This window comes from Cryptomeria japonica, chromosome 8, assembly GCF_030272615.1.
Source record: "Cryptomeria japonica chromosome 8, Sugi_1.0, whole genome shotgun sequence".
Taxonomy (NCBI): Eukaryota; Viridiplantae; Streptophyta; class Pinopsida; order Cupressales; family Cupressaceae; genus Cryptomeria; species Cryptomeria japonica.
Window position 1 is genome coordinate 34608161 of NC_081412.1, and position 23129 is coordinate 34631289.

The 23129-nt window shown below is 34.0% G+C and overlaps 1 pseudogene; it reads left to right on the plus strand.

Annotated features, from left to right (window-relative positions):
- The first annotated feature begins 9811 nt into the window (after positions 1–9811).
- LOC131064579 (sesquiterpene synthase Cad-like) lies at positions 9812–13012 on the plus strand (annotated as a pseudogene).
- Positions 13013–23129: the final 10117 nt, after the last annotated feature.

Here is a 23129-nt window from a genome sequence, read left to right on the forward strand (position 1 = left end):
GCTAGGTGATGACATATTCCATATGATATATGTACCATCAAGTTAAGCTTGGGTTGGAATATTAGAATACAAAATCCTACTTATTGAAATGAATTTAAGTGGCATACATTACTAAATCATTAACATAGGTAATACATTTTAAATATGAAACAATCAACCCTACAAGAATCAGTTGTTTTACCTAATTAATATATTATATATAAATTCTATATCTGCAAAGTTTAGCAATTATGTGTAAGTTAAAAGGTATAAATTATTATGTGGTAAAATTTATATGGAAAATGACCATTATCGTACCCAAGTGTAGCACTATTTATTCATTTTCCATGATTATGAAAGCACACACTTCTCAATTATACATGTCATGAGCCTTCCCACTACACGACCACTAAAAGATAAAAGGAAATAGCACTTGTTTTTTTACTATCTTTCCCTCGTCTTCTCCTTCACAAGAAATGGTTGGTTTACCTAATTAATATACTATATATACATTTTTTATCCACAAATTTTAGCAGTTACTTTAAATATCATTGATAAAATAAATGTTTGTTATTTTCCTCAACCCTAACACTCTTTTATATTGTACTTATTGAAATAGATTAAGTGGCATTCATTACCTAACCATTAATATTGGTAATACAATGTTAAATATGAAACAATTATATATATATATATGAATTTTAGTAGTTGTTTTTAAGTTAAAAGATATAAATTATTTTGTGGATTTATAATTTCCATAGTATTAATGTACATAGCTTTAGGAATCAACTGTGTGATTTTTTTTGTTTATGTTTTAGATCAAACTCCATGATCCATCATTAGGAATAGGAAAAAATTCTTGATGACAGATCATGGAGTTTGATCCAAAACGTTAGCAAAAAAATTCACATAGTTGATTTTTGAAGCTATGTACATTAATTATTTTGTGGATAAATTTGTTTGGTACATGATCGCTATCATCCCCAAGTCCAAGACTCTTTATTCATTTTTTCACGATCATAGAAGCACACCTTTCTCAATAATATGTGGCACAAGCCTTCCCACTACATGGGCACTAAAATGTTGAGAAAATGGTGTCTTAACCTTGCATTTACATGAGGTTACTATTTATAGTAAGTTTTTATTTGAACACAAAATGATGCTAAATTCTCCCCAAAGCTTCTAGTTGTCTAGATAAGCATGCCAGTAAATATTTCATCACAAGATCACAACTAATTTTGAATATATTAAAAAATTTCCATTTTGGATGGGTGTGATGAAAGGTTTAAAATTAATTTTGGGGAATCTAGAGGTTCCAAAACATTCTGAAAAGTGGGCATAAATGGTATAGTAGTTTACGAGGCAATAGAGCACTTCACAATTTTTTTGGTGCTTCAAACGGTTTGTCAATCGAACACATGGTTCACAAGTTATGGCCTCTAGATATTTTGACTCATGAAATAAAAAATATAAATTACATCAGACACTTAAATGAGTTGTAAAAGGGAGGAAAATGTGTTGATGTGTGTTTTGACATGTCATAGAGAATCTAGAATCGAGATAAGGTCGGCTCAACTTTATTGGGTGGTTTTAGCCCATGGTTTTGCAATACCGTTTGATGTATTCTTGTATTATATCTCCTATATATGAGATGTGTGAGATAGAGGTTGCATGTAAGAGTCTTATGACTATTGAGTTACCTTTGAGTCTCTGATTAGTGGTACTCTTGTGAAGAGATTTCTCTTGCAAGTATATTGTAATATGTTATTGATTGCTAAATAATATATTGAGTTGCTTTTGGAGTGTGGGGTTTTCTCCAGAAAGGGTTTTCCCCACATAAATCACTGTGTTGTTGTGTTGTGGTATCCATGATATTTTGTTTATTTATGTTAAGTTTATGTTACTGTTGTAAAGATTTGTAAAAAAAAATTCATTACCCTCCTCTCAAGGTTAGTGTAGGAAGTTGTTCCACTACTTAGCCTCCTTACAAGTGGTATCAGAGCCTTATTACCTTTGGTTTCAGTTGTGTGTTGGGGTTTTTGAGCTAATCCAGATTTGAGTGGGAGTTTGTGTAGAGGATACCTTTTTTATCTTGTTGCAGGAATTTTGAGATGACAAGTTTGTTAGAGAGAATGGAGGTGGAGAAATTTAATGGTAGTAATTTTGAGATGTGGAAGCTGAAGATGGCAGATCTACTCATAGCTCGAGATTTATGGGATGTCTTTGATGTGCATGGCTCAAGACCTACAAATCCTAATGTAGTGACTGAGTATGATGTTATGGGTTGAAAATCCAAGGGTCTAATAAGATTGTGCTTGGAAATCTTTTTTTTGATCAATGTCCACAAAGAGAACTTTGCAAATAAATTATGGACTAAGCTTGGTGAGATGTATCAAGAAAAATATTTATTAAATCAAGTTTTATTGAGGAAGAAATTGTATTCCTTGAATATGGAAGAGGGTGGATGAATTGCAGATCACTTGGAAGAATTTAATATGTTGGTGGCTCAATTGGTATTTGTTGGTGTTAAGATGGTTGAAGAGGAGAAATGTCATATCTTGCTTTGTTCTTTGCCTAATTCATGGGGTTCTCTTGTTATGACTATCAGTAGTACTTTTGTTGTTTTGAAGTCAGAAGATGTGGTGAGTGTCCTACTTGGTGAAGAGATGTGAAGGAAGGTATCCATCAATTTGAAGGAAGCCCTAACTGTTCATGAAAGACCTAAGGAAAAATGCAAGAAGAATGAGGAGAGCAATAAGTCCAAATCCAAAGTGAGATCAAAATCTCCTGGAAAGTCCAAAGTCATTTGCTAGAATTGCGATAAACTAGGTCACATCTGTAATGACTACACAGAAGAAAAGAAGAAGTTTGATTTTGATTCTGAGTCTGAGAAGGAAGATGGTGATGCATTCATTGCAGCTTTGGCTGCTCATGCAGGTAATGATGGATGGTTAATTGACTTAAGTACTAATTTTTATATGACTTTCAATAAAGATTGGTTTTCTGAATATGAAGAATTTAATGGAGGCAAGGTGTACGTGGGTGATGATTCACATTTAGACATTGCTAGTCGAGGTAAAGTTAGGATTAGGTTTCATGATGGTAGAATAAAAAGGGTTAGCGATGTGTTGCATATCCATGGATTAAAAGAAAAGTTATTATCTGTGAGAAAACTGATAGATGCGGGTGTGCAAGTAGTCTTTTCAGATGCAAGATGTAAGATGATTAAGGTGTGTAATGGTGATTGCTAGAGGTGTCAGGTTTGGTACTTTGTATAAGCTAGAGGCATGCATTGTTGAGAGTAATATCACTTCTATAAAAAGTAAATTTGGAGATACTTTGTCGAAAGATTTGAGGGTTTCACCTTCAGCGGATGGACATGGCTTTTGGGTACCTAAGGGTGCTCTTTCTTCTAGAGAAAAGTTACTTGCAGAGAAGACTATGTTATGGCACAAAAGACTTGGCCACATTAAAGAAAAGGGTCTAAGGACCTTGAAAAATAAAAACCTTGTTGAAGGTTTGAATTATTGTAATCTTGACTTTTTATTTTTGTGAGCATTGCATTTATGGAAAATAAAACTGCATTTAGTTTTACTCGAGTTCTCATAAATCTTGTGGTTTTTTGGATCTTATTCATTCTGATGTGTTTGGTCATGTAGATGTTCCTCCCCTTCAAAAATCCACATATTATGTTTCATTTATTGATGATTTTAGTAGAAGGACATGGGTAGATTTTTTAAAGAGTAAATCTAAAGTTTTTAGTCGTTTAAAATTTTTAGCAATGGTTGAGTTGTAGACTAGAAAGAAAATTAAATGTTTGAGGACTGATAGTGGCAGTGAGTTTTTTCCTAATGATTTTGATATATTCTGTAAAGACTATGGCATTAACAAATAGAAGACAACTCTGTATTCTTCACAATAGAATGGAGTTGCAGAAAGAATGAACAGGACATAGATGGAGAAGGCTAGGATTATGTTGAGTGGTGCTAGTCTAGAATAAACATTTCGTGCTGAATTTGTTGCCACTAATTTTTACCTAATTAACAGGTCTCCTACATCATCTCTTGTTGATAAAATGCCTACAGAACATGGCCAGGTCACAAACCTTCATTGAGACATATTAGAGTTTTTTGTTACGAGGTATATGCACATGTGCCAAAGGAGAAGTGAATAAAGTTGGAGAACAAGGCTGTGAAATGTATCTTCATCAATTATAGTTATGGCGTGAAAGGATAAAATCTTTGGGACCCTATTGCGCAAAAGCTAATTCATAATAGAAGTGTTATTTTCAGAGAAATTAAGTCTCCTTTTGTTACATTGCAGCCAAAACAAACTAAACAGGAAGATGTGATTAAATTCCCTTCTATGCCTGAAAGAGTTGAATCGAGACCACCTGATAGGAAAGAAGTTAAGGAGATCTCATCTAGCTCTGAATATTTAGAAGAGGAGGAAGAACCTCCAACTTGACTTGTTCGAGGTCTACAAGATATAGACAACCACCTGAAAGGTATTCACCTGACGATTGGAGATGTAATTTTAGTTTGAATATTAATTTAGATGAACCTAAATCTATAGAAGAGGCATTTGGTATGAATGATGTAGAATCCTGGAAGATTGCTATGAAAGAAAAAGAAGAAATGGAAGCTTTGAAAAAGAATGATACATGGGATCTTGTATCATCGCCTAAAGAATGAAAGCCTATTGGTTGGAAATGGGTGTTCAAGAAAAAGATTGGTTCAGATGAAAGAATTGAGAAGTATAAAGCAAGGTTGATTGCAAAAGGCTACTCTCAATTTTAGGGTCTTGGTTATGGTGAGATATTTTCTCCTCTTGCAAAAATGACATCCATTAGATTTTTGTTTTTTGTTAATGTTGCTTATGATTTAGAGGTTGAGCAAATGGATGTGAAAACTACTTTTCTTCATGGTGATTTGTAGGAGGATATTTATAACACACCCATAGCACTATGTGGTGAAAGGTAAAAGTAATTTTGTTTGTAAATTAGAGAAATCTTTGTATGGCCTCAAACAGAGTCCTAGGATGTGGTGCAAAAAAATTGATACATATGTGTTGAGTTTGGGATTTGAGAGTTCTAAATCATATCAGTCCATTATAAATATGATGGTGATCATTTAATGTACATTGCATTATATGTTGATGATATGTTAATCATTGGTAAAGGGAAAGGTATGATTTCAGAACTAAAGTCTCAACTTGGTACTAAATTTGAAATGAAAGACCTTGGTGTAGTGAAACACATTCTTGGGATAGAAATTAGAAGAGATAGAGTGAACTGAAAACTATGGCTAGGCCAGAGTATGTGAATTTAATATTACAGAGGGAACCATTATGTGTTCCCTTCAGAGATGGAACAAAATTGTTTGTTTTAAATTGTCCTACATCTCCACAAGAGATGGAAGATATGAGAAAAGTGCCTTACCAGAGTGTTGTTGGAAGTTTGATGTATGCTATGGTCTATACTAGACCAGACATTGATTGCCCAAGCAATGGGATTTTTTTCCAAATATATGTCTAATCCTAGTAGAGTTCATTGGGATGCAGTTAAAAGAGTCTTCAACTATTTGAAGGGTACCTCAAAGTATTATTTGTGTTATCATGTTAATTTGGTTGGAAAAGTGATTTCCCTTGATATTCATGGTTATGTGGATTTAGATTCGGTAGGTGATATTAATAGCAGAAGATCCACTAGTGCTTATGTGTTTAATTTATTTGGTGGTGCAATTAGTTGGATGAGTAAGTGGCAGATTGTGGTTGCTTTGTCCACTATAGAAGCAAAGTATATGTAAGCTACTCATGCTTTTAAGGAATTCATTTGGCTTACAAGGTTGTATTCAGATATTGGAATAAAACAAGGTACAATGATGGTTTATTGTGACAGTCAAAGTGTGATCTGCCTAGCTAAGAATTTTTTTGGAAATCCTTTGCAAACTTTAGGCTTCAATATCTAATTGATAATTGGCTTGTCATCGAGTATTTTAATACTCCTCTCTTATATGTTGAGAAATTTTTGGACCCTCAAGTTTTGTTGGATAGTAAGATATACCTAATGGAATTGATTCAATATCATGACCTAGTTTACATAGACCTCAGAGGGGTGGCACATACGTGGTTGAATAGACGTACTGGGGAGATTTGATTTAGGTTAAATTGGATAGAGCCTTGACCTCGACTAAGTGGTTGATTAAGTATTCATTCTCTCTTTCTACCATTGCTTGAATTGATTTTGATCATTTCCCTCTTTTCTTTCATGTAGGTGATCCTATAATACTAGGTTACACATTTTTGCCAAACTTGGACATTGAAATCAGCATTTTGCATCAAATCTTTACTTTATAAAACTTATAGCAGCTAAACCATTAATGATTTGAAAATGAAGTAAACTACTAATTTGTGAGATTTTTCACATAGATTCTAAATATATATTTTTAAAAATAATTAAAAATTAAGTTTATGTATTCTTATGTAACTTTTAATAGCTCAATATTTATAGGTTATCAACAGTTTTTAGAAGTGACATTTATTTGGTAATGCATAACATTTTTTATAGCACAAAGAAAATTCTAATTTTTGAAATATAGAGTTGTCACACCAATATCTAGTGAATGGATATTTTTTCATAATTTTTTGTTACATATATTTTTTTTAGTTAACTTTTGAAGACAAAGTAATTTCTATTTGGATGAAGGTTTATTCTGTAATGTATCACTTTTTTGGTATGCATTTGAATTAACTTCATTTTTTTTGTGTTGAAATGAGGATATCAATACTTAGGGAGAATATATTTTTATACAAAATTTTCTCTATTTTAAAATTTTTCCACGTGTGAAACACATTCCTTAATCTTCGATGAAAAACCTACATTCATAAGAAATAAGACATCAATATATTAACAAAATTAAATATATTAAAAATTATACTATTTGTAAAGTTTATAATAAGGACTAAATACTTTAAAAAATAATACTTCTAAATGAACTTAAATTTGAACCCCCAAAAAGCTAATGCAAAAGTGGTTTTTTATCAACATTTTGATAGGTGTGAAGAAGACTCTAATATAGGTCAGATTTAGAATAGAGATTTTATATCCAAGAAATTTTGATTTAAGATCCTTTGATCTAACTCTCCTCAATTAATTACTTCAAATGAGACCTCTTAAATCTTAAATCATTATATTTTCTAAAAAATTTATGATTTCAGCAAAAATCGGGATGCAAAAAAAGGTGTATCCTAGTATTGTGGGATCAACCATGTTGATATGTTGATAAAAAGAAGAGATTTCCCTTCACATTTGAGAAGATTTGGCTCCTTCATCGTCAATTTAGAGATAGAATCATAAATTGGTGGGGGATTGCGGTTGAGGGATCAACTATGTACCGAGTTGACATAAAGTTAATTCATGTCAAGGTCAGTGTGAGGAAATGGAATAAGGAGTTTGTTGGCCATATTTTCTCCATTAAAGCTACTCTTCAAATGGATCTTTAGGTGATTCAAGAGAAAATTCAATTAGAGGGCTATAATGCTAATCTATTGGAATAGAAAATTCAATTGAAGGGCTTTATGGTTAAAATCTAGAAATAGAAATACAAGATTCTTCCACATTTCAACCCTTAAACATAGAGCCTCCAATAAAATTTCCCACATTCATAAAAATGGGAGAAGGTTGATTGAAGAGGATGATATCATTAATGAAGCTATGGAATTCGTCTCTTGTTTGTTATTTGATGAAGGCCTGTTGGATGAAGACATTCAATTCTCCTTCCTTGAAGTCATCCCAAAGTTGGTGGACATGGATTAGAATAAGTTTCTCACCATTGTTCCCTCTTTAGATGAAATAAAGAAGGTGGCATTCTCCTTTGATGGTAATAAAGCTCATGGGCTTGAAGATTTCTCGATGTTTTTCTTTCCATCATTCTAGAACATTGTTGCTAATGATATTGGGGATGCTCTCAATGAATTTTTTGGTAGATAGAGACTTCTCAAAGAATTAAATTCAACTTTCATTGTTCTTATTCTGAAGATTCTAGGGGCAAGTCATTTTAGACCGATCAGTCTTTATAATTCTATCTATAATTTTTTTTCTAAGATCCTTGCTATTAGGATTCAGAGGATTTTTCCCAACATTATTGCAGATTAGCAAAATGGATTTGTACTTGGTCGCCAAATGCTTTAATCCATTGTGATGGTTCATGAAAAATATTGGCTCCTTATTGGTTAACAAAAAGGCAAATTTTCTCCTAAAATTGGATCTCATGAAGGCCAATGATAGGGTCAACTGGAATTTTTTGTTGAAGGTACTTGATGATTTTGGTTTTGATAAAAAATTCCAAGATCTCATATGGTAATTCTTGTCGATGGCCAAATCATCAGTTATAATTAATGGCTCATCTTTGGGGGTCTTTTCAAGTTCTAGAGGATTAAGACAAGGGGACCCCATTTCTCCATCTCCCTTGCTCTCTATAATCATGACAGAGGTCTTTGGCATATATATCTTGAATATGGTGTTGAGTGGAAAGATTAAATGTCCTTCTTCCAAACTTCTTATCTATTCACATAAGCAATTTGTGGATGATTCTATCATCCTCGGGGATTCTTCTATGGTGGAAGCTTGAAACTCAGCTCATTTTTTTACTTATTATGCTACTACCTCTTGTCAAAAAGTGATTCTTCTCAAGAACTCTCTCTCTCTCTCTTCTTTGTTAATACTTGGGTATATTTAGGAACATGAGGATTTGAAATAGAGATATTCTGACTATAGTCCTAATTGATAGGTTGATTGAAAAATATCTAATAACTTTCAAACATAATCACATTTTCTGAATCTGAAACATGGATCACATTCTATGCTTCACATATTATAGGAAAATAAATTAAAAAAAAATCATAAAGTTTTGACCAAGTTATGGTGGTTAGAAATACAATAATTTTATATTTTTAAAAATTTGTAGTAAAAAATTTATAATTAGTTATTTATTGAAAAATAAAAATTAAAAAAATATGTGTCACATCCGGAGATGAGTCTTCTACTTTTATCGAAAATATTTTTAAAAAAATGATTTGATTGTGGTTAGGGTGGTCAGATGGACATTAGTTTCTTATCTTTTTCCTCAAAATTTTAGTACTAAAATTTCAAATTTTCATCAAATAGTTTTTTTTTTTCATAAAGCAATTAGTAACTTAGAAACTATATTCAATTTTCTATTAAATTTATTCTTACATATTTTTGAAATAATTTTGGTAAGTTTTTCAAATTTTTATGTCAAATTGCCTAACTGAAGTTGTAACTTTTTCAAATTTTTATGTCAAATTTTGGTAACTTTTTCAAATTTGGATGAAATTCTTGGATTCTATTTCAGTCATAAAGCTGAAGTTGTACACGCAAAGATTTGGATGAAATTCTTGGATTCTTCTAATGGACTGGATGCTCGGTGTTCTTGTCTTAGTCTCTCTGGCAGTACAGAAACATAAGATTTTTAACCGTGGAGACAATGCAGAAAAAACACAAAAAATTATAGTGTATTAATAAAGTTGTATTTAAACATTAGGTATGTAGTTTGGAGGAAGTCATACTCCCAAACGTCTGGATGAAATCCTTCTATCCTTCGAAATGACTGAATATGGCTATTCGTGTGGTCGTGTCCAACCCAGTTCTATTTACAAAATTATTAGTGAACGTTTAACGTTTCCTAAATTTTCGCTGCTATGCTACTTACAACTCTCTTCTATATAAGGCTAAGGAGGTGAAGTTTCTTTCCCATCATTCGCTCTGAGTTGAGTCTCTTAGTGTGAGTAGTGATATATCTGGTGTTCCCTAATGGTGGTCAATCGAAGGGTAGCAGAATTTCATCCAAACGTTTGGGAGTATGACTTCCTTCAGTCCCTTTCATCGCCATATGGGGTAAGAAAAAGTTATAACTTAAAAGTTCTTTAATACAGTATTTTATTTCCTTCTGTTTTTTCTCTACTCTTTGGGAGTACAACTTCTTGCAGTTCATTCCATCGTCATATGGGGTGAGTGTTTCAGCTTTATGACTGCAACCAAGTATTTTATTTCCTTTCATTTTTTTCTCTACTGTTATGAAATCTTACGCTTCTGTACACATCAGGCGCCTTCGTACTCCGAGAGAGTTAACACCTTAATTGAGGAGATTAAGATGGATATATTTGATGGTCTCGTTGGCGATGGAGAAATTAATCCATCTCCTTGTGACCTACTTGAAAGGTTCTTCGTTGTTGATATTCTTCGTCTCAATGGATATTGTGTGTCTCCAGGTATTTATTTTCTATTTTAGCTTACATCTGTTGTAATTCATTTAACGTTGTTGAAAAATGTAGAATCTTAGGTCAGATGATCAGTTTTATGTTTCGACATCTATTTCTAATATTTTTACTTCACAGATGTTTTTCAGAACTTCCAAATGGGACAATTCATCTATCTTGAGAGCTCTAAAGAAGATGAATCCAAATTAAGAAGTCTATTGAGTTTATATCGAGCTTCAGAGATCTGTTTTCCAAGGGAGAATATCTTGAAACAGGCCAAAATATTTGCTTCTACGTGCCTACGACAAGCAATTCAAGAAAATCCAGAGTTAATGAACAAAAGTCAACTTCTAGTAGAGGCAAGTATTCTATCAATCATAAACAACTTTAGTAGCCCATTATAAGATTGTGTTTTGCACATACGAGTAATATCTAATTCAATGGCAAACTTTAACCATATTACTAGATTATGATAATATAAAAATAGGAAGATTATCTTGTACATAGACAAAACTTTAGATGACATATTCATTTGTGATTTTTATTAATTTCAATCTTGATAGAGAATAATTGATAGTTGTTATACGTACATGAAGGTCCTTTTAATCTTTGAATTATTTAATAAATTTTTTATTTTTAAGTGATCCATCATCATATTAAAAGTTTGATATTATAATGTGATTAGATGTGGCTTTTCTTTTTAATAAAAAAACAATCAATTATTTTTGAGAGCTTGAACCTTTCATCTTGTTATAGTAACCAATTCATCTTACCACTTAACCAAATAAGAGGTCCTTAGATGAGGCTTCATTAATTCTTTCAACTTTTAAGTTTGTAAATGCTTTCTTGAGTTATTAATTTAGTTTGATAATTGTAAAAATTAATATAATCTTATCTAATTTTGATTGTACAGGTTGAATATGTTATGAAGAACCCATGGAAGTGTAGAGTCCCTAGATGGGAGGCATTGAACTATATCAAAATATTCAGACAAGACATTGATGCTTCAATGTGCATGAAGGGAGTTTATGAGTAAGTCCAAGCATCATTTCATATGAACCTTTCTAAATAATTTACATAGTAAGCTTTTGTTGAATTATGCTTAATATAAATTTATTTATTTTTTCTACTTCATGCAAGAGTATCATATTGTCTAACTAACCAAATCTAATCTAATTAGTACTAATATTTTTTACTTTGTCTTTCAGAATGTCAAGTGACAAAAGGAAGAAGATTTTGGAATTGGCAATACTAGATTTTAATATTTTACAAAATCAACACCATAATGAGCTCAAAACTTTATCCAAGTAAGGGAATTATATATAACTCTATCCTTGTTTTAAATAAATTTCAAATTAATCTATTTAAGGGTTTCATTATGTTCCTTATAATGCTAATAGGGTCAAATATTTTGGTTTTTGGGATACAAATAAATAGATGGTGGAATGACAGAGAAGTAAAGGAACTAAGTTTCTTCAGACAACGACATGTGGAGTTCTATTTTTTGTATACATGTGGACTTTATGAGAATGAGCTCTCTGCAATTAGGCTTTGCTTTGCTAAAGTGGGTACACTCATTACTCTTCTTGATGATATTTTTGACACTTATGGAACCATCAATGAGCTTGTACCTTTTGCATCAGCTTTGATCAACTATGTAAATATATTATACAATATGTTATTATGATAACCTTTTCTTGTATGTGTTGGTATTATTTATGTATATGCTATTTATTATAATTCCAATGTTAGGTAGGACATGTCAATGATGAATCAACTTCCAGAATATATGAAAACATGTTTTCAATTTTCCCATGAAACATACATGGAAATAGCTATTGAGGCAGAGAAGATACATGGCCCAAGTGTGTGAAAGTGGATGCATGATAATGTAAGTTATTTAATTGTAAAAAAATCTAATTTAGAGTTTAAATATCTAAAAATATTAGTTCATTTTGATTTTGTTTGAAATTATTTGTTACCATAAATCTAATGGTATATTTTTTATTTTAAATTGAAGCGAAAGACTACTATTCAGGCACAACATCAAGATGCTGAATGGATCACTAACAATTATCATCCAAGTTTGACTGAATAATTAAAGAGTTTTGTACCATCTACAATAGTTCCAGTGCTCTCATTATTTCCCATGCTTTTAATTGACACATTTTTTAATGATGACATTATTAAAAAAATGAATAAGTTCCAAAGTTGTGTTGCATGGGGATGTCGGCTAATTGATGACTCCAAAGATTTTCAGGTACATATCCACTATTATGTAAAAAGTGTTGACTCATTATTTATTAAGTATACATTCTAATAAAAAAAGACATAAATATTTATTTCAATTTTTTTTTTAAGGATGAGAAAGAGCATGGAGAGAACGCATCATGGATAGAGTGTTATATGAAGGACAATCCTAGAACAACAATGGAGCAAGCTTTAGATCATATCAATATGCTTATTGAGTTAAATTTTGAAGAATTGGTGAAATGCCATCTATTCTATGAGTATGAAATACCAACTACATGCAAGAGATTATATTTTGATATGTATAGGTCAGTAGCTTTCATTTTTAGGGATATTGATGGATTTTCAAAATCTAGCAAGGGTATCAGGGATGACATAATGAAAATTCTAGTTGAACCTATATATTTTTAGAGTATAAGTGGGAAAAAATAATAGATTTGTTTAGTACCATAGATATGTATGTATGTTGTATTATATGCATGGAAAATATTTGAGAGATATAAGTTTTAAGATTGTAAAGGAATGTGACAATTATGTAATCATTAACATATATTGTTCTTAGAAAAAAATCTTGTTTATCACAATTGAAATCTATGGAATGTTTATTTGAGATATTATTTATTGAAATGTTTATTATTTAATTAACCTTATTTGACCCTAGAATATTTTCTTATTAATGAGATTTTTAATCTAAAATTGATAAATTGTTTTAATAAACCTAAATACTACATCATAAATAAAATATAACATAAATCATATTAGATTTTAAAAATATATTTTAAATTAATTCATTTATTAAAATAAATAAAATAAATTTGAAAATAAGAAATTTTGATATAAAGAAAAAATATATAAGACGGAGAATTAAATTTTGAAAAAAAATCATTTGAATGCAATATTATTAAATAATGTTTACAAATCTATTCTTTTTTCACATGATCATAACTTTACATTTAATAATTCATTTTATTTTAAAATTTTGTTGTTGTTTATAGTGTTTCTTCTCAACTTCTCAAAAATTGCTCACAATTTTGTTCTTATTATTAAATATTTATTGTATAGTTATTTTTTTAATCTCTAGAAGCATAAAGGAAGAGTACCTGATATGATAAAGAAAAAAATTGGAAGTGGATGCTCTATGAATAGGATGCATAAAATAACCAAAGTGTGCAATCTAATAATTTGTCATTGGAACGTATGACAAATTAATCTTAACATGGACACTAGAATTTATTGAAATTCGAGAGTTTCTCATTTTCTAGGACTCACTAACCTTCATGTTATATATTTTTCAGAAAAATGAAAGACAAAGCTAGTTCCGTCGAATACAAACAAGATCTGTAATTTTTGACTAACCTTTGTGCTATGTGGGAATAGTGACTTTTTGGAGCTAGTTTAGCTGCAACCTTTTTGAAGCTTTTGTTGATAGAATTTATTCCTTTTCACTACTATCGAGTCTTGAATTGCTTGCATGGTAGTATACAGATTCTGCATAACTTTACCTATTGTGCTGTCAATGTCAATCTTGGTATCCTCGGCTCTGAAGATACTACAAGTCTCGACTTACCATCTAGAAAATGGTTATCCAACCCTTAATATGTACCAAACATTTACTATAATGAATTTGTATAAAAAATAATGATACCTTAATACACTCTAAAAACTAAATTGCCATTCCCTCCTATCCATTTGAAGCTCCTCAGAACAATAACAGACTCCAAGAAGTTGTAGAGCCAAGGAATTATCTATCCCTATCACATTTGGTGAGTGCCCTACGTTACCACCATTACAATCATCGTCATGAGAAGCTCTTGAAGATGGATCCTAAAACCTGTCAAAGGAAGATAATCTAATTTTGTTGTAGCCTTAGGAGTATCTGAGTGTGTTGAAGTATTATTTTGACCCTGGGGGGAGATTAAATAAAGGTGAGGCTCCATCCCCTCCAACTAGATGGGTCCATCTCTTGAGGTCAGACTCCCTTGTGTAGAGGCCATTTTATTACATTGTGCCATGGTATGATTTATAGAGAAAAAAATTCTACACCAGAAAGGGATTCTCCCATATTCTACAGGCTGCCAACAATTTCTGTTACCTCCCTTCAAATCTATCTCAACAGGAAGACCAATAAAGAGGTCCATCATTTCAACACATAAGCATGCACAGGTTGGGCTGGTATAGTTAATTGTTCTAGCTGAGAAAAAATACTTCCCAAGGCTATTTCCCTTTTCTCATAGGCTCTCCAATTCCCAATACTATAGAGGCAAGTAAGGGAGTCAAACCCAAAAGCAAGTTGTGGAAAAAGAATATAAACATGGATCGAAGGAAGGTAACCAACATTTCAGACATAAGAAATCTTCATTGAGAAACCATGGGCCCATATTCAACACCTTCCTCCAGTCTTCCAGTGAGTCAAGTTCAAGGATAGGAAAACCGCTGACACAAAGATAAATGTAAAGTTCTTCCTTGATACCTCCTTCCAGTACTCTAAAATCCATGCATGTAGATTCCACAAATTTTTGCCAAGTCTTTGTAAATTTGTAGATGGGGGCATGATCCTTTAGATAATCTTCCCCGTCAAAATGATCCCAAACAGACCTTTGGTATTACTTTTGATCAATGAAATTCTAAAGAGTCGTCCATGCTGGTAGTCATCCCTGTGAGGTGAGGAGAAGAGACATCAGAGGAATGAGGAAACCGATTTGGCTTGCATGGGAAAGAACTTATGCACCTTTTCTAGGCACAAAACATCCCTTAAAAAAACTTTTTTGTATTTTTACATAAAAGTTTACTATTGTGTAGTTATTGAGTATGTATATATTAGTGAGCAATATGAATCATAAATATATTATTATCATATTTTATGTAGTGAAAGTATATAGCATGATTGATATTTATATTTTAACTTGAAATGATATAGTTCTATTATTTTTCTTATATATCTTTAAAAATTGAATGGGTAAATCTGCATTTAGTAGAGTCTATGAAGCAAAGTCTTAACACACAACTATAATTTTCATCCACATGGAATGCTCTTTACCCATGCGGGGGTATATCTAAATGAAAGAGACATATGATAATCATTTGTGTTTTCCAACAACTTGACTATCTAGGAGGTTAGAAGATTTTAAGATTTATTCAGTCTTGACGATTGCACTCTGCAACTAGGCAATGAACCTCAATGGTGCCACTAGTTGCAGAATGCCACCGCGTGCGAGGGCTCCTTGGCCTTGCTGGAAAGCCCTCGAAGCATTTATTACCCAGCCTACAATAAATGGAGTGAATAAAGGTGACCCAGACAACCTAAAACCACCCATTCTTTCCTTTGTGAGTGGTCGTGAACAATGTAAGACCTTCAGCCAGGTGATGGAGGGAAAGCAGTTTTCATTCCCTAAAGTTGCGAAGTTTGAAGCTGCTCTCCACCATGAAGATGAAGCCAATCTCGTGGGAGCACAAGGCGATGTCTACCCATCCAAACACATCACCATTAAACCTAACGATTCAATGCTCTCTGCCATTTCTTCTGAGATTTCTAGACTTAGGGATTCAATAATTTTTTTGCTGCCTTTGAGGTAAATAACTTACCATCTTGTCAATATATGAATAAATGGCTGCAAGATGTGTGGGCCAATAAACTAGGGTTTCACTTTTCATTTTGTAGAATGATTCAAAAGGGTTTGTTTCTAATTTTCTTTGATAGTAAAGAAAGGCAGAGTAAAATTGTAAATAAACAATTTTGGTCGGTAGGGAATTCATCTTTAGGGTTGCTAGTTGGGACCCTAACGCTTGTAATGATGAAATTATAGCCCTTTCCTACCCAAAATGGATAACCATTAAGAATGTCCCGCCCTTCCTTTCGTCCTGTGTTGACAAAATTACGGAATCCTTAGGGAAAACTGTAAAAATTGACTCTTCTCCCTCGATGCTCCCTCATCTTGATGCTAGACTTCTCATTGCCTTGAAACCTGGTATAGTTTACCCTGCTGAAATTAATATATGCCTTAATAATAAAACTTACTATTGTTCAATTGAGTATATGGGTGGAATTGATGCCTATCATTTTTGTAAGGTTAGTGGCCATTTTAGAAGCAAATGTCCCTTATTGTCAAATAAACCTTCAAAGTCAAAGACTCGAGCCTCCAGTCCCCCCCCTGTAACCAAGCCTTCACCCTCTAAACCTTCCCCCTCGTCCCCCCCTCATATCCCTTCCTCGCCCCCTCCCCCCCTGCATCTTCTCCTTCCCCCTCTTCACTCACCTGCAACCCTCCCCATTCCTGCTCGGCCCCCTCGATGGCTAACTCCATCCTAGACTACAACAATGATATCAAGGCGGCCCTTGCCGCTGTCCATCCTCCTCCCCTTAATCCCTCTAAATCTGTTGAAACCCGTGCTCATCCCTCAACCCTGAGGACCCTTCATTCCCAACAATTAGTGATAGAAAAACTGAGAAAAGCATCTCAAACTAGGAAAATTCTTGAGAAAAACCTTTTTAATTAAAAATTGGAAATTGAATCCTCTCAGTGCCAGTTGTTTGACCTTGAGGTCATGGATAGGGGTGTTCCAACCATAGCAGATCCCATTAGTAGGGCCTCGGTCCAGGACCCTGAACTACCCACTTGCCAAGAACTTACTGGACTTAATACTCATGAAACCCCTACCTTGCAAGGGGAAATGGGGAGACCTACTATGGAGGAGGTCCCTAGATGCTTCCGATACTTTAGAGGTCTCTAGGGGAGACCCTGCTAGTGATGTCTCTTATACTACTAGCACCCCTATTATTGCCCTGAAGGCAGAGTCAACTGCCAATCAAGATGTGGAGATCAACATAGACCCCTTCACTCCTGTGACCACCAACTTTGAACAAGGGCTGATAGATACTTAAGATGGATTTACTATTGTAAAGCACAAGAAAACTAGGATGAAGAGATCTCCTAAGAACAGTAAAGATAGTGCTAACAGGAAGGAGTCACTAGGTCTTGAGCAAATCTCCAAGGCAAGGAAAAAGAGAGGTAGACCCTCCTCTTCTATTGCATTTGATGCTAACAATATTGCAAACAAAGAGGAATGGCAAAAGTGTTTTGAGGGATTTAAATCCCAAATGGACCCACCCCAATGAGGTGAATCATGTTGAAAATAATCTCCTGGAACATCAGGGGCCTTGGGGTCCCTGATCGGAAATACATCATAAAGAGATTTCTCAATGCACATAAGAATATGGATTGCCTCCTCTTCCAAGAGCTAAATGCTATGGGCTTTACCCTGCAAATTGGCCTCAAATATATCTAGAGGGAGGCCACCTCTTTTTACACTAACCATACCAAAGGAAAAGGAGGCTCAACCATACTCCTTAGTCCTAAATGGGCCAACAAAGTGATTAACTGGGGATAATCCCCCTTTGCTAGGGCTATATGGGTCTCTATTCAAATGGGGAACCAGAATTTTGGAATCTACTCTATTTATGCCCTGAATGACTATAGAGAAAGGGGAGAACTATGGAATTGACTAACAAGGCTAGAGGATATTCCTTGTATAATTGGGGGAGACTTCAATATGGTTGAATCTGCTAGTGATAAAAAAGGTGGCAACAAATTTGAATGGAAGGGAATGGAAAGGCTACAATGGGATAGAATGATCAATAAACTACACCTTTTTTACCCTATTTCTGGAAGAAAAGACCATTTGAACACTATATGGTACACCTGGTGTAACTATCGATAGTTGAATAAAAGGATATACTGCAAACTGGAGAGGCTCTACTTCAATAAATGCCACTTTGAGATTGACAAAGGCCCTAATGTAGATCACTATCTTGTCTCCCCATTTACCCTATCAGACCACCACCCGATAATAATGGGAATTGCCCTCTCCCCAGCTGCTCCCCCCACCTCTTCTAGGTCACCTTCATTCATCCTCAATACTAGACTCCTAGAAGATGAGGACTTTCGCTCTACCTTGACCTTTATTAGACTATTTAACAAGAAGAATATGAACCAACTCTCTATAATAGATGAATGGAATAGAAACATTAAAACTTGGACCATTCTTTGTCAAACAGTGGGGAAGAAGAAGGCCAAGGATGCTAGAAAGATTACTTCGAGAGGATCTATGTACTGCAGAAATGAAACTTCAAAACTCCCCTAATGATGAAAATCTTACTTGCACTCTGATGACAATCAAAGATCACTTCAGGAAGTTTCAGAATCAGAAAATCAAAGAGCTAAAAACTATGTCAAAACTAAATTGGTTGGACTCGGGAGACAAGGGCTCCAAATTCTTCTTCCATATGCTCAAAGTTAAGGAGGCTAAAGAGGACATCAATGCTATATGGGACAACAACACTCATATCCTAGACTCCCAGGGGATCCTAGAATGCTTCTCCCACTATTACTAGAAGCTCTTTTCCTCAGATAAAGTAAATGATGAACATAGACATTCTAGAGAGCTCACTAAGAAATTGACTCCTTCCAAACTTAATGCTGAGGACTTTGAGTTTGTAGGGCACACTATCTCAAGAGAGGAAATTGTAATGGCCATATCCTCTATGGCATTGACAGATCCCCTATACCAGATGGATACCCGATGAAATTCTATAAGAAAAACATTGGATGGATTGTAGGAGACCTCCATGACCTATATTTGGAGGCTATTACCAAAGGAACCCTAGGCAAAGAGATCAATCAAGGGCTTATCAAGCTCATCCCTAAGGACAGAGACAAGACTTTGATTAAGAACTAGAGGCCTATCACGCTATTAAATGTATCTTATAAAATACTGGCCAAAGTAGTAGCCAACAGGTTCATTAGAATCCTGCCAAAAATAATCAGCCCTACCCAAATAGGCTTTGTTAAAGGTAGGTATATCCTTGAGAATTTGGTGACCTACTGGGAATCACTTGAATGGGAAAAGGTCTCTGGTCAGAATGGGGCTATGCTCTTAATAGAATTTGAGAAGGAATATGATAGGATAGAATGGGGATTCATAAATCAGATGCTAGCTAGTCTAGGCTTCCCGGAGTCCTTCTGCAAGATTGTTCAGACACTACTTAGTGATGCCAATGCAGTTGTTGAAGTAAATGGATTAAAATCTAGCAACATCACTCTCTCTAGATCAATTAGACAAGGGTGTCCACTTGCCCCGACCCTATTTGTCTTGGTTGCGGATGCTATGCACTATATCTTAAAGGACTTCAGTTTATCCCTTAGGGTCAAAGGAATTTCACTCCCTAACAAAGAAGAAATTATCAATATCCAGTTTGCAGATGTCACAGCTATTTTGTTCTCCTTGGATGAAGAAAATTTAACATAACTTCTTCACAACATTTAAATCTTCGGCAAAGCCTCAAGCAATAGAATTGCCCTTCACAAATCTACCTTACTAGGTTGGACAGACTCCCCTCCTATCTGACTATCTAAGTTTGATCTAAAGTGGGGAGGGCCGAATACTATCATCAGATACCTGGGCATTCCCTTCTCTGTTTCCCCGAATTTGAAAGAAATGTGGGAGTGGTTTAGAAATAAGGTGGATAAGAAGCTCACTAAATGGAACATGAACTTCCTTTCCCTAGCAGGTCATTTTTAGGTCTGTCAGAAACTATTATCCTCATGTAACATATATTTCTCCTCATCCTAGTTATTCAACAATTACCAATTCAACTACATACAAAAACAAATCAGAAACTTCTTCTAGTCAGATGGGAAGGGAAATAGGAAGCAACATGTAGTCAAATGGGATTGGTGTATCAGATCTAAGATGCAGGGAGGTATGGGCCTCAAAGACCTCAAACTCTAGGGAATTGCATTGGCTGCCAAATAGATTTGTAAATCCCTTGATGGGAACGAACCCTGGAAAGTGCTTGTTAGACATAATATTCAATGCTCCACCCCAAAAACAGAAAAAAAAAGTGGAAGAACCTACCCATGGGAAACCTTATTGTAGGGACCTTTGAGGTCTCCCCTACGAATTCAGAAGTCTTCAAGTCTATATGGAAGGCTTGGAACCATGTTAGAAAATACATCAACAATAAGGGCATTTCAGATAAGAAGGGCTCTCTTAATTTGGGAAGGTCTATATGGTGGAATTCTCTGCACAATGGGAAACAACTAGCCTGTCTTCAAGGATGTTCTACCCTAAAATGGCACAATCGAGGACCGGTCACATTTGAGCACATTCTGGAAGATGGCATTTTGATCTCTTGGGAGACTCTCAGCTCCAAATTTAACCTTCCCCTGTCCTAATCCAGAACCTACAACATCCTTAAGTCTACACTTTCCCCCATCCTTCCCTCTCCTAACCCCTCCTTACCCTCCCCATTAGCTTCCCTCTACTGGATAGATGGCTCTCCCCTCCTGCTAACCAAGGCCAAAATGATCTACTCTTCCCTTTCTGACTCTGTGGATATTCTTGAGCACCTGAATCGCACCTGGAACCTTTCCTAGGATACAAAAAAATGGCACTCTTGCCTCTCGAGATTCTAGTCTAACCCGATTGAGCCAAAAAAAAATTCTTTGCTTGGAGGCTTCTGCTTCATAAACTCCCACTTAAGGATAAAAATGATAACCCCCTGCTGTCAAAACTTTGTTGTATCCCTGAATCAGTACACCACATTTTTTTTTAATGTCATTTTGCCAAAGAAGTCTGGAATCTATTTGGTATCTCAGTCAATAACAATTGTTTTTCTTTTGAAGAGATGGTATTTGGTTATGTTAGAGGTGGCAAGAAATATGGTAATCTTTTCTGGTCTGCTCTCTCCTTTGAAATTTTATGGATCATTTGGAAGTCTAGGAATGATAATGTGTTTAATGGAAAGAGTAGGAACCTCACTGAGTCTCTTAGGAGACTCATCCGCTACCTTGTTGCTATGCAAGTCATAGTGGTACTAAGATTGGAGGAAGAAAAATATGACTGGTGGCTAAAGAATGGAACTACCCTAGTATTCATTCAAGAGCTCTCACATGGCTTCACTTGGGATTGCATAGGAAGTAACAAGACTCATTTTGAAGAGGGGCTGATGCGATTCATGCAAGAGATGGAGGCACGAAAACAAAGAGAAGACTTCATTGAGCTGGAGCTAGAAGGACTACCCTCCCACCCCTTCAGAGATCAGTTTTCTGAAGGAAATGTGTTGGTCTGGTGCAAGGGACAACTAGGTTGGATTGAATGGCTCCCCCCCGTGGGCAAAAACAATTATCTTGACTCCTCCTTTGTGTTTAGCTAGCTATTTACCATATGTTTCATTTTTCTATGTCTCTCATTTTGTGTAATTTTGTAATCCAGCTCCTATGTATATGATCTTATATCATGACTCGTGATACCGATTGATATAGCTCCTTCAATATATGTATTAACTCTTTAGCTGGCTGCAAGGTATCCAACCAAGAGTCTAGAAAGTTTTCATAAGAGGGAGTTGATTATGTGTTGAAGAAATTTTCCAAGTTTCCTTGTTGTTAGTAGTAGGATCTTCTTTGGTAGTCTCATTTTCATTGTAGGATTGTTAAGTTGTTCTTGAAAATTTCTCTCAAGTTGCAAGGAAGGATGTAAAAAGGATAGCTAGAATATTGGAGAGGATTCAACATCGAGCTTCGATAAGCCAGGTTCTCTTATTTTTTCATCTCTCATTTACATATGAGAAATTTGTATTATCAAAAATTATAGCTTCTAGATCTTCCTTTATATATATATATATATAAGAGAATTATTAGATTGTAAATCTTTTCTTCTTATTTAGGGATAAATATTGATAAAAGTATTTTCATATAATGCATTTAAGAGATAGCTTTATGATTTATTTAATTTTCTTTAGAAAAATATCATATCTTGCTTTTGCTTTTCCAAAAATAAAAAGATTTTCTAGATCTATGCAAAAATCATATTTCCCCTTATTTAAATTTCTTTTTCTGAGATTAAACACTTCTCTATGTGATTAAATGATAATCACTTGTGTATGAATCTTGTTCCTTATTATTCTTCTCTTAAATTCATTACTCTCGCTCTTGGAATGAAAATCTGAATATTAATCTTGCTTCCCTGTGAATAATCTTACCTCTGTATGAGTACAAGTTTGATCATCTGTATATGAAGTTATATAAATATTTCTCCTATGAGTAAAAACCCATTTCTCTCTCTGAATGTAGATTTGATCATTTGTCTTTGTGTAAATATTAATTCCTCAATTTAATTCATTCTCCTCTAAGAGCAGTCTTACTTCTCTGTGAATAGAAAAACATCTGAAAATAAAATATAAACTTCACCGTGGAAATAATGTATAAATCTGTCTCTATGAATATTAGTTCCTGAAAATCTTTCTTTGAAAGCTTTGTTTATCTCAGCATAATCTTCTACTTTTTTTTCACTATCTGTACATTGCTGAAATGAATTAATTCCTCTGTGTATTACATCCCTATGGTTAAATTATTATTCTCATTTTTTTTCATATATCTGTTTATATATTTCTCTCTTATGCTGGAATGAAAAAAAAAAACCATATATATATACATATACATTTATATTTTGTAAATTTTAAAACTTAATGCAAAAAATATATTTAAGTTAAATGCACAACGTTACCAAAAAAATTGTGTCCACATTATGCACCAGTCAACACAGGGGGGGGGGGACGGTTTAGTAAA